Source organism: Urocitellus parryii, chromosome X (assembly GCF_045843805.1).
Source record: "Urocitellus parryii isolate mUroPar1 chromosome X, mUroPar1.hap1, whole genome shotgun sequence".
Classification (NCBI taxonomy): Eukaryota; Metazoa; Chordata; class Mammalia; order Rodentia; family Sciuridae; genus Urocitellus; species Urocitellus parryii.
Window position 1 is genome coordinate 80,402,593 of NC_135547.1, and position 11,303 is coordinate 80,413,895.

The window sequence follows — 11,303 nt, forward strand, 5'->3', positions numbered from 1 at the left end:
GGGAAAAGCGGCCCCACCCGCCCGGTTCCTAACCAGGCAGCCACAGCTACTCGGCAATAAAGGTGCCCACGTGGCGGGTGCAGAAGTTAAATCCTGCAGACGCCAGCCGCCTTTGCAACCCGCGGGAACCCTGAGCGGCTTGGCCCGCCCCGCCCGAACCGGCGGTGGGTGCAGAAGTTAAGTCCTGCGGACGCCAACCGCCTTTGCAACCAGCGGGATCCCTGAGCGGCTTGGCCCGCCCCGCCCGAACCGGCAGCGGGTGCAGAAGTTAAGTCCTGCAGACGCCAGCCACCTTTGCAACCCGCGGGATCCCTGAGCGGCTTGGCCCGCCCCGCCCGAACCGGCAGTCCTCCGCCATCCGGGCTCCCCCGGGAGGCCCAGCTCTCGCCCTGGGAGAAGCGGCCCCACCCGCCCGGGTCCCAACCACGCGACCGCAGCTACTCGGCGATAAAGGTGCCCCCGCAGCGGGTGCAGGAGTTAAGTCCTGCTGATACCAGCCGCGTTTGCAAGCCGCCGGCACCCAGTGCGGCTTGGCCCACCCCGCCTGAACCGGCAGTCGGCCTACACCATCCGGGCTCCCCCGGGAGGCCTAGCTCTCGCTCCGGGAGCAGCCCCCTGCAAGCTAGGGGAACCTTTGACCCATCGGGAGGTTAGGCCCAGCAACCTGCGGAGTGATAGAGGTGCTGGGTAGGCGGACCTTTGACCGACCAGCAGAGCAGACCTAGGGCCTCCCAGCGTGGTAGACGGATCACACCAATTGGATGAGGATCACAGCCACTACATGCCCTGCAAGGGTGATTATTCAACTATACAAGAGCAATATAAATAAATAGAGGGAAAATTTCAAAACACAACAGTTTCACCAAGCAGAAAGAAACGCCAGCAGTATGAAAAGACAAGGAAAGAAAGGACCACAGGCAATGCAGGTCAACTCAACTTTAGAAGAGGTAATAGGTGCAACAGATGGAATGTCAGATAGAGAGATCAGGATATACATGCTTCAGATGATCTGGAGTCTCAAGGAAGACATGAGACAGCAAAATCAGATAATGAAAGATCACATTGACAAACAAATCCAGGAAGTAAAAGATCAATTTCACAGGGAGATAGAGGAAATAAAAAACAAACAAATAGAAATACTAGAATTGCAGGAAAAAATAAACCAACTTAAAAACTCAATTGAGAATACTACCAGCAGAGTAGATCACTTAGAAGAGAGAACATCAGACAATGAAGACAAAGTATTTCAACTGGAAAAGAACATAGACAGCTCAGCAAGTCTGCTAAGAAACCATGAACAGAACATCCAAGAAATATGGGACAATATCAAAAGACCAAATTTAAGAGTCATTGGGATACAGGAAGGCACAGAGCTCCAAACCAGAGGAATACACAGCCTATTCAATGAAATAATACGAGAAAACTTCCCAGAATTGAAGAATGAGACAGAATCCCAAATCCTAGAAGCCTACAGGACGCCGAATGTACAAAACCATAAGAGATCCACACCTAGACACATTATAGTGAAGACGTCCAACATACAGAATAAGGAAAGAATTTTAAAAGCTACAAGGGAAAGGAAGCAGATTACATTTAGGGGTAAACCAATCAGGATAACAGCTGATCTCTCAACACAGACTCTGAAAGCTAGAAGATCCTGGAATAACATATTTCAAACACTGAAAGAAAATGGGTTCCAACCAAGAATCGTGTATCCGGCAAAATTAAGCTTCAGGTTAGAAGATGAAATTAAAACCTTCCATGATAAACAAAAGTTAAAAGAATTCGCAGCTAGAAAACCATCTCTTCAAAAAATCCTTGGCAAAACATTGCAGGAAGAGGAAATGGAAAATAACATTGAAAACCAACAATGGGAGGTAGGACAGTAAAGGGGGGAAAGTAGTCAAAGAGGATAACAAATCAGGTTTAGTAACATCAACAAACAAATATGGATAGAAGTACAAACCATATCTCAATAATAACCCTAAATGTCAATGGCTTAAACTCACCAATTAAGAGACACAGGCTAGTAGAATGGATCACAAAACAAGACCCAACAATATGCTGTCTACAGGAGACGCATCTGATAGAAAAAGATATCCATAGACTGAAGGTGAAAGGTTGGGAAAAATCATACCACTCATATGGACAGCGGAAACAAGCAGGCGTGTCCATACTCATATCTAATAAAATAGATTTCAAGCCAAAGCTAATCAAAAGGGATAAAGAAGGACACTTCATACTGCTCAAGGGAACCATAAACCAACAAGACATAACAATCATAAATATATATGCCCCAAATAATGGTGCAGCGGTGTTCATCAAGCAAAGTCTTCTCAAGTTCAAGAGTCTGATAGACCACCATACAATCATCATGGGAGACTTCAACACACCTCTCTCACCACTGGACAGATCTTCCAAACAAAAGTTAAACAAGGAAACTATAGAACTCAACAACACAATTAATAACCTAGACTTAATTGACATATATAGACTTTACCACCCAACATCAAGTAGTTACACTTTTTTTTCAGCAGCACATGGAACCTTCTCAAAAATAGACCATATATTATGTCACAGGGCAACTCTTAGACAATATAAAGGGGTAGAGATAATACCATGCATCTTATCTGATCATAATGGAATGAAACTGAAAATCAATGATAAAAGAAGAAAGGAAAAATCAAGCATCACTTGGAGAATGAACAACAGGTTGCTGAGTGACATATGGGTTATTGAAGACATCAAGGAGGAAATTAAAAAATTCCTAGAGTTAAATGAAAACACGGACACAACATATCGGAATCTATGGGACACATTGAAAGCAGTCCTAAGAGGAAAATTCATTGCTTGGAGTTCATTCCTCAAAAAAAGAAAAAACCAACAAATAAATGATCTCATACTTCATCTCAAAATCCTAGAAAAAGAGGAGCAAAACAACAGCAAAAGAAGTAGAAGGCAAGAAATAATCAAAATCAGAGCTGAAATTAATGAAATTGAAACAAAAGAAACAATTGAAAAAATTGACAAAACTAAAAGCTGGTTCTTTGAAAAAATAAATAAAATTGACAGACCCTTAGCCATGCTAACGAAGAGAAGAAGAGAGAGAACCCAGATTACTAGCATACGGGATGAAAAAGGCAATATCACAACAGACACTTCAGAAATACAGAAGATAATCAGAGACTATTTTGAAGCCTTATACTCCAATAAAATAGAAGATAGTGAAGGCATAGATAAATTCCTTAAGTCTTACGATCTGCCCAGATTGAACCAGGAGGATATAGACAACCTAAACAGACCAATAACAATAGAAGAAATAGAAGAAACCATCAAAAGACTACCAACTAAGAAAAGCCCAGGACCGGATGGGTATACAGCAGAGTTTTACAAAACCTTTAAAGAGGAACTAACACCAATACTTTTCAAGCTATTTCAGGAAATAGAAAAAGAGGGAGAACTTCCAAATTCATTCTACGAGGCCAACATCACCCTGATTCCGAAACCAGACAAAGACACTTCAAAGAAAGAAAACTACAGACCAATATCTCTAATGAACCTTGACGCAAAAATTCTCAATAAAATTCTGGCGAACCGGATTCAAATACATATCAAAAAAATTATACACCATGATCAAGTAGGATTCATCCATGGGATGCAAGGCTGGTTCAATATACGGAAATCAATAAATGTTATCCACCACATCAATAGACTAAAAAATAAGAACCATATGATAGTCTCCATAGACGCAGAAAAAGCATTCGACAAAGTACAGCATCCCTTTATGTTCAAAACTCTAGAAAAATTAGGGATAACAGGATCATACCTCAACATTGTAAAAGCAATATATGATAAGCCACAGGCCAGCATCATTCTGAATGGAGAAAAATTGAAGGCATTCCCTCTAAGATCTGGTACAAGACAGGGATGCCCTCTCTCACCACTTCTGTTCAACATAGTCCTCGAAACACTGGCAAGAGCAATTAGACAGACGAAAGAAATTAAAGGGATAAAAATTGGAAAAGAAGAACTTAAATTATCACTATTTGCAGATGATATGATTCTATACCTAGCAGACCCAAAAGGGTCTACAGAGAAGCTATTAGAGCTAATAAATGAATTCAGCAAAGTGGCAGGATATAAAATCAACACGCATAAATCAAAGGCATTCCTGTATATCAGCGACAAATCCTCTGAAACGGAAATGAGGACAACTACTCCATTCACAATATCCCCCCAAAAAATAAAATACTTGGGAATCAACCTAACAAAAGAGGTGAAAGATTTATACAATGAAAATTACAAAACCCTAAAGAAAGACATAGAAGAAGACCTTAGAAGATGGAAAGGCATCTTCATGGATAGGCAGATCCAACATCATCAAAATGGCGATATTACCAAAAGTTCTCTATAAGTTCAATGCAATGCCAATCAAAATCCCAGCTGCATTTCTTGTAGAAATAGATAAAAGAATCATGAAATTCATATGGAATAATAAAAGACCCAGAATAGCAAAAACAATACTAAGCAGGAAGTGTGAATCAGGCGGTATAGCGATACCAGACTTCAAACTATACTACAGAGCAATAGTAACGAAAACAGCATGGTACTGGTACCAAAACAGGCGGGTGGACCAATGGTACAGAATAGAGGACACAGTAACCAATCCACAAAACTACAACTATCTTATATTTGATAAAGGGGCTAAAAGCATGCAATGGAGGAAGGATAGCATCTTCAACAAATGGTGCTGGGAAAACTGGAAATCCATTTGCATCAAAATGAATCTGAATCCCTATCTCTCGCCTTGCACAAAAGTTAACTCAAAATGGATCAAGGAGCTTGATATCAAATCAGAGACACGGCATCTGATAGAAGAAAAAGTTGGTTATGATCTACATACTGTGGGAGCAGGCTCCAAATTCCTCAATAGGACACCCATAGCGCAAGAGTTAACAACTAGAATCAACAAATGGGACTTACTCAAACTAAAAAGTTTTTTCTCAGCAAAAGAAACAATAAGAGAGATAAACAGGGAGCCTACATCCTGGGAACAAATCTTTACTCCACACACTTCAGATAGAGCCCTAATAACCAGAATATATAAAGAACTCAAAAAATTAGACAATAAGACAACAAGTAACCCAATCAATAAATGGGCAAAGGACCTGAACAGACACTTCTCAGAAGAGGACATACAATCAATCAATAAGTACATGAAAAAATGCTCACCATCGCTAGCAGTCAGAGAAATGCAAATCAAAACTACCCTAAGATACCATCTCACTCCAGTAAGATTGGCAGCCATTAGGAAGTCAAACAACAATAAGTGCTGGAGAGGATGTGGGGAAAAGGGCACTCTTGTTCATTGCTGGTGGGACTGCAAATTGGTGCAGCCAATTTGGAAAGCAGTATGGAGATTTCTTGGAAAGCTGGGAATGGAACCACCATTTGACCCAGCTATTCCCCTTCTCGGTCTATTCCCTAAAGACCTAATAAGAGCATGCTACAGGGACACTGCTACATCGATGTTCATAGCAGCACAATTCACGATAGCAAGATTTTGGAATCAGCCTAGATGCCCTTCAATAGATGAATGGATTAAAAAAATGTGGCATTTATACACAATGGAGTATTACTCTGCATTTAAAAATGACAAAATCATAGAATTTGGAGGGAAATGGATGGCATTAGAGCAGATTATGCTAAGTGAAGCTAGTCAATCTTTAAAAAACAAATACCAAATGACTCCTCTGATATAAGGGGAGGAAACAAGGACAGGGTAGGGACGAAGAGCTTGAGACGAAGATTTTCATTAACAGGGTTGAGAGGTGGGAGGGAAAGGAAACGAGAAGGGGAATCGCATGGAAATGGAAGGCGATCCTCAGGGTTATACAAAATGACATATAAGAGGAAAGGAGGGGCAAGACAAGATAATTCAAATGGAAGAAGTGATTTACAGTAGAAGGGGTAGAGAGAGAAAAGGGGAGGGGAGGGGAGGGGAGGGGGGATAGTAGAGAATAATATAGACAGCAGAATACATCAGACACTAGAAAGGCAATATGTCAATCAATGGAAGGGTAACTGATGTGATGCAGCAATCTGTATACGGGATAAAATTGGGAGTTCATAACTCATTTGAATCAAACTGTGAAATATGATGTATGAGGAACTATGTAATGTTTTGAACGACCAACAATAAAAAAAAAAAAAAAAAAAAAAAAGAATTTTTTTAATCTCCTCCTTGATGTCTTTTGCAACCCATTGTTCATTAGTCTCCAGGTATTGGAATAATTTTTATTTTTTAGTTTTGATTTATTCTAAAGAAAAAATAAATTTTTATTGTTGTAAAACTATATAGCAAAATTTGTTATTTTAACCACTTTTAAATTTAGAATTCAGGGACATTAATTACATTCACAGAGTTGTGCAGTTATCACCACTATATTTCCAAAACTTTTTCATCACCCTAAACCCAACCTCTGAAAACATTAAGCAATATCTCCTCATTATCCCTTACTCCCTGGCCCTGGTAACCCCTAACCTACTTTCAGTTTCTATGGATTCTCTCTTCTTTTTTAAAATTTTTATATGTGTACATATATTTTCATTGTCGATGGATCTTTATTTTATTTATTTATTTATATGTGGTGCTGAGAATCGAACCAAGTGCCTCACACATGCCAGGCAAGAGCTCTACCACTTAGCCACAACTCCAGCCCTCTATGGATTTTCTTATCCTGGACATTTCACATAAATTCAATCATACAATATACAATGTTTTGTGACTGTCTTCTTTCCCATAGCATAATGTTTTAAAAGTTCATCCATATTGTAGCATGCATTCCTTTTTATGGTTGAATAGTATTCCATTATAAGAATATACCACATTTTGTTTCATTTGTTGGTTGCTAGCCATTTGGGCTGTTTTAACTTTGGGCTATGATGAATAATACTGCTATGAATATTCATGTACAAACGTAAAAACACGTTTTTATTTCTCTTTAGTATGTTCCTAGCAGTGGAATTGCCAAATTCTATGATACCTCTATGGTCAACGAATTGAGGATCTGGTAAACAGTTTTTCAAAGACACTTGACCATTTTGCATTCCCACCAATAATATTCAAGGGTTCCAATTTCTTTATCCTTACCACCCTTTGTTATTTTCCACCTTTTTAAATATAGCCATTCTAGTTGGGTGTGAAGTGGTAGCTCAGTGTGGTTTTTAAAATCAGTATTATTTTTTTAAATATTTATTTTTTTAGTTATAGGTAGACACAATATCTCAGTTTTTATTTTTTATTATTTTATGTGGTGCTAAGGATGGAACCCAGTGCCTCATGAGTGCTAGGTGAGCATCTACCTCTGAGTCAGAATCCCTGCCCCAAAATCAGTATTATTTTAAATTGACAAATCATACATTTGAAGAGTACAATGTGATGATAATTAGATATATGATATAATGTGGAATGATTAAATAGAATTAATTAAAATCATATTCATCACTATACTTATCATTTATTATAGAGGGTTATTTGAAAAACACTCTATCTTAAAATATATGGTAGTTTTTTTGGGGGGGAGTACTGGAGATTGAACTCAGGGGCACTCGACCACTGAGCCACATCCCCAGGCTTATTTTGTATTTTATTTAGAGACAGGGTCTCACTGAGTTGCTTAGAGCCTCACTTTTTTTGAAGCTGGCTTTGAACTCATAATCCTCCTCCCTCAGCCTCCTGAGCTGCTGGGATTATGGCCATGTGCCACCAGGTCCAGCCTCTCTATTTCTATGAGTTCAACTTTTTAAGATTCAACATATAAATGAGATCATGTGGTGTTTTTCTGTGCTAAGGCTTATTTACACATAGCATAATATCTTCCAGTTTCAGGCATATTGTCACAAAGGACAGAATTTTCTTTGTTTTTAAGGCTGAATAGTATTCCATTGTATATTTATACCACATTTTCTTTATCCACTCATTCACTGATGGATAATTAAGTTGAGTGCATATTTTGGATATTATGAACATTGAAACGCAGAAGTATCTTCAACATTCAGATTTCATTTCCTTTGTATATATACCCCATACAAGGATTGCCAGATCATATGAGAGTTGTTTTTAATTTTTTGAGGAAACTCCATACCATTTCCATAAAAATTGTACTAATTTATATTCCCACTAACAGTGTGCAAGTGTTGCCTTTTATCCACACCCTAGCCAACATTTGTTATGTTTTATTTTTTAATTAACAGCCATTTTATCAGGTATTGAGGTGATACCTCATTATGGTTTTAATTTGCATTTTCCTAATGAATGGTGTTACTCAGCATTTTGTTTATGAAACTATTGGCCATTGGGATGTCTTTTTCAATAAATATCTGTTCATTCATTCAGGTCCTTTGTTCTTTGTTTTGTTTGGCAGTGCTGGAAATCAAATCCAGGGCCTTGCCGCATGCTAGACAAGTGCTCTGCCACTGTTCTACATCCTCAGCCCTTTTCACTCACTTTTAAATCAAAGTTAGTTGTTTTCTTGCTATTTAGTGTTTTGAATTCCTTGTATATATTGGTTCTTAACCCCTTCTCATGTGTGCATATTGTCACAAAGGACAGAATCTTCTTCTTTTTTGAGGCTGAATAGTATTCCATTGTATACCACATTTATACCACGAATATTCTCCTATCCATTGTTGCCTCTTTGCTAGTTGTTTCTTTGTTAAGTAGAAGATTTTAAGTTTGATGTAATCGCATTTGTCTACATTTTCTTTTGTTTCCTATGCTTTCTGTGTTATATCCAAAGACGCATTGCCCAGACTAATGTGGAGAATTTCCCACGTTTTTTTCTAGAAGTTTTTCAGTTTGTTTTTTTGTTTTTGTTTTTGTTTTGGTACCAGGAATTGAAACCAGGGGTGCTTAACCACAGAGCCACATCACCAGGCCTTTTAGTTCTTATTTAGAGACAGGGTCTCACTATGTTGCTTAGGGCCTCATTAAGTTACTGAGACTGGCTTTGAACTTGTGATACTCAGCCTCCCAAGCCACTGGGCTCACAAGTATGTACCACCATGCCTTAGATTTAATTTCTTAATCTATTTGAGTTGACTTTTGTACGTGGTAGGAGAAAAGGATCAACTTTCATTCTTCCATATGTGGATATCAAGTTTTCCCAGCACCACTTATTGAAGGTACTGTCCTTTCTCCATTGTATGTCCTTGGCACCTTTGCCAAAATTTGACCATAAATCCATGGGCTTATTTCTGGCCTTTCAATCCTATTCCATTGATTGATGTTTCTGTTTTCATGCCACTAACATGCTGTTTTGTTTCATTTTGTTTGTTTGTTTATGTGGTGTTAGGGATTTAATCCAGAGCCTTACACTGGTAGCACTCCACCACTGTGCTATATCCCCAACCTTCCTACTATTTTTAGAGAGAGAGAGAGAGACAGAGAGAATTCTCAACATTTATTTTATTTTTTAGTTTTCGGCGGACACAACATCTTTGTTTGTATGTGGTGCTGAGGATCCAACCCGGGCCGCACGCATGCCAGGCGAGCAAGCTACCACTTGAGCCACATCCCCAGCCCCCTTCCTACTATTCTAATTAAAATTGCCTTATAATGTGTCAAAGTGCATTCTACTGTCATGTATCACTAATTAGAACAAATTTTTTAAATCTATTTTTAAAAAATTGCCTAATAGGGGCTGCAGTTGTGGCTCAGAGTAGAGCACTTGCTTAGCATGTGTGAGGTCTTGGGTTTGATCATCAGCACCACATATAAATAGAATAAAGGTATTGTGTCCAACTATAACTAAAAAATATATATATATATTATATATATACAAATATTTGTATATGTATGTGTGTATATATTCATATATGTGTTATATACATATGTGTGTGTGTGTGTATATATATATATATGTATATATATATATATAAAATGCCTTATATATTTTTTTGAAATCAGAGAGTATGATAATTCCAATTGTGTTTCTTTTACTAAAAAGGGTCTGCAGTTTAGCTCAGTGGTAGAGCACTTGCCTAGCATGTGCAGGTCCTGGGTTCAATCCCCACCCTCAACAAAAGGTCAGTTGTCTCAAGACATGGATTTTCTTCTATACTCTCATTTCTATCCACTCATCTTTTTGTCTCTTCTATGCTAGTACCTTACAGTCATGATCACTGATGATTTGTAAGTTTTGATGTCAGGAAATAGAATCTTCCACCTTTGTTTTTTCAAGTTTTCTAAACCTATTCTTGGATCCTTGCATTTCCATATGAATTTTAGGATCAGCTTGCCAGTGGAAACAAAAACTTTTTCTGAGATCTTAATAGAGATTGTGTTGAATCTGTAGATAAATTTGAGGAGTATTACTATTTTAACAATAGTAAATCTTTCAATCACTGATCATGAGTTGTCATTCCATCTATTTGGGTCTCCTTTAATTTCTCTGAAGCAGTTTTTAAGATTAAGTTTTCCTTTCCTTTTTTTCTGAGTGTTCTGCCCTCTCTGAAAACTGTGTCCTCTCCCAGTATCCTTAATTCTAGCTCCTCCATATGGTCCTTGTGCTTTCAATATGTTCAAGTTTCTCCAATTATTGAAGAGCTCTTAAATACATCATTAAAGGATGAAGCCATTAAAGAAAAAAATCAAGAAGTCTGAAACTCCTACATGTTAAAAACATAATTAAAAGATTAAAACTTGTTCAATATATACTACAGAATTAAAAAGTTATCATTCTGAATATATTAACTATAGGACACATAAAATTCTATTTAAAAAAACTAAGCCTCCAATACAATATAGGCAAAGAACATAAAATAATTAACAAAAGAAAATGTACAATTATAAAGATATAAATAATATACAATTTTGAAAGTAATTAGTAAAATGTAAACAATGAAATATATTTTCTGTATCAAATTAACAGTTTTTAATTTTTTTCTTTGGTACTAAGGATTTTACCTAGGGATGTTTAACCACTGAGCCCCATCCCCACCCCTTTTTATTTTTTATCTAGAGACAGGGTCTCACTAAGTTGCTTAGGGCCTAAGTTGCTGAGGCTGGCTTTGAACTTGTGATCCTTCTGCCTCAGTCTCCCAAGTTGCTGGAATTACAGGTATGTAGCATCATGCCCAGCAAAGATTTTAAAAACAATAATATTTGCTATAGTTTGAATTTTGAATGTCCCCCAAGGCCCATGTAATGAAGGCTTAGTCCCCAGTATGTGGCACTATTGGGAGATAGTGGACCTTTAAGAGGTGAGTTCTAGTGGAAGGAAGTTAGGTTATTGGGGGAA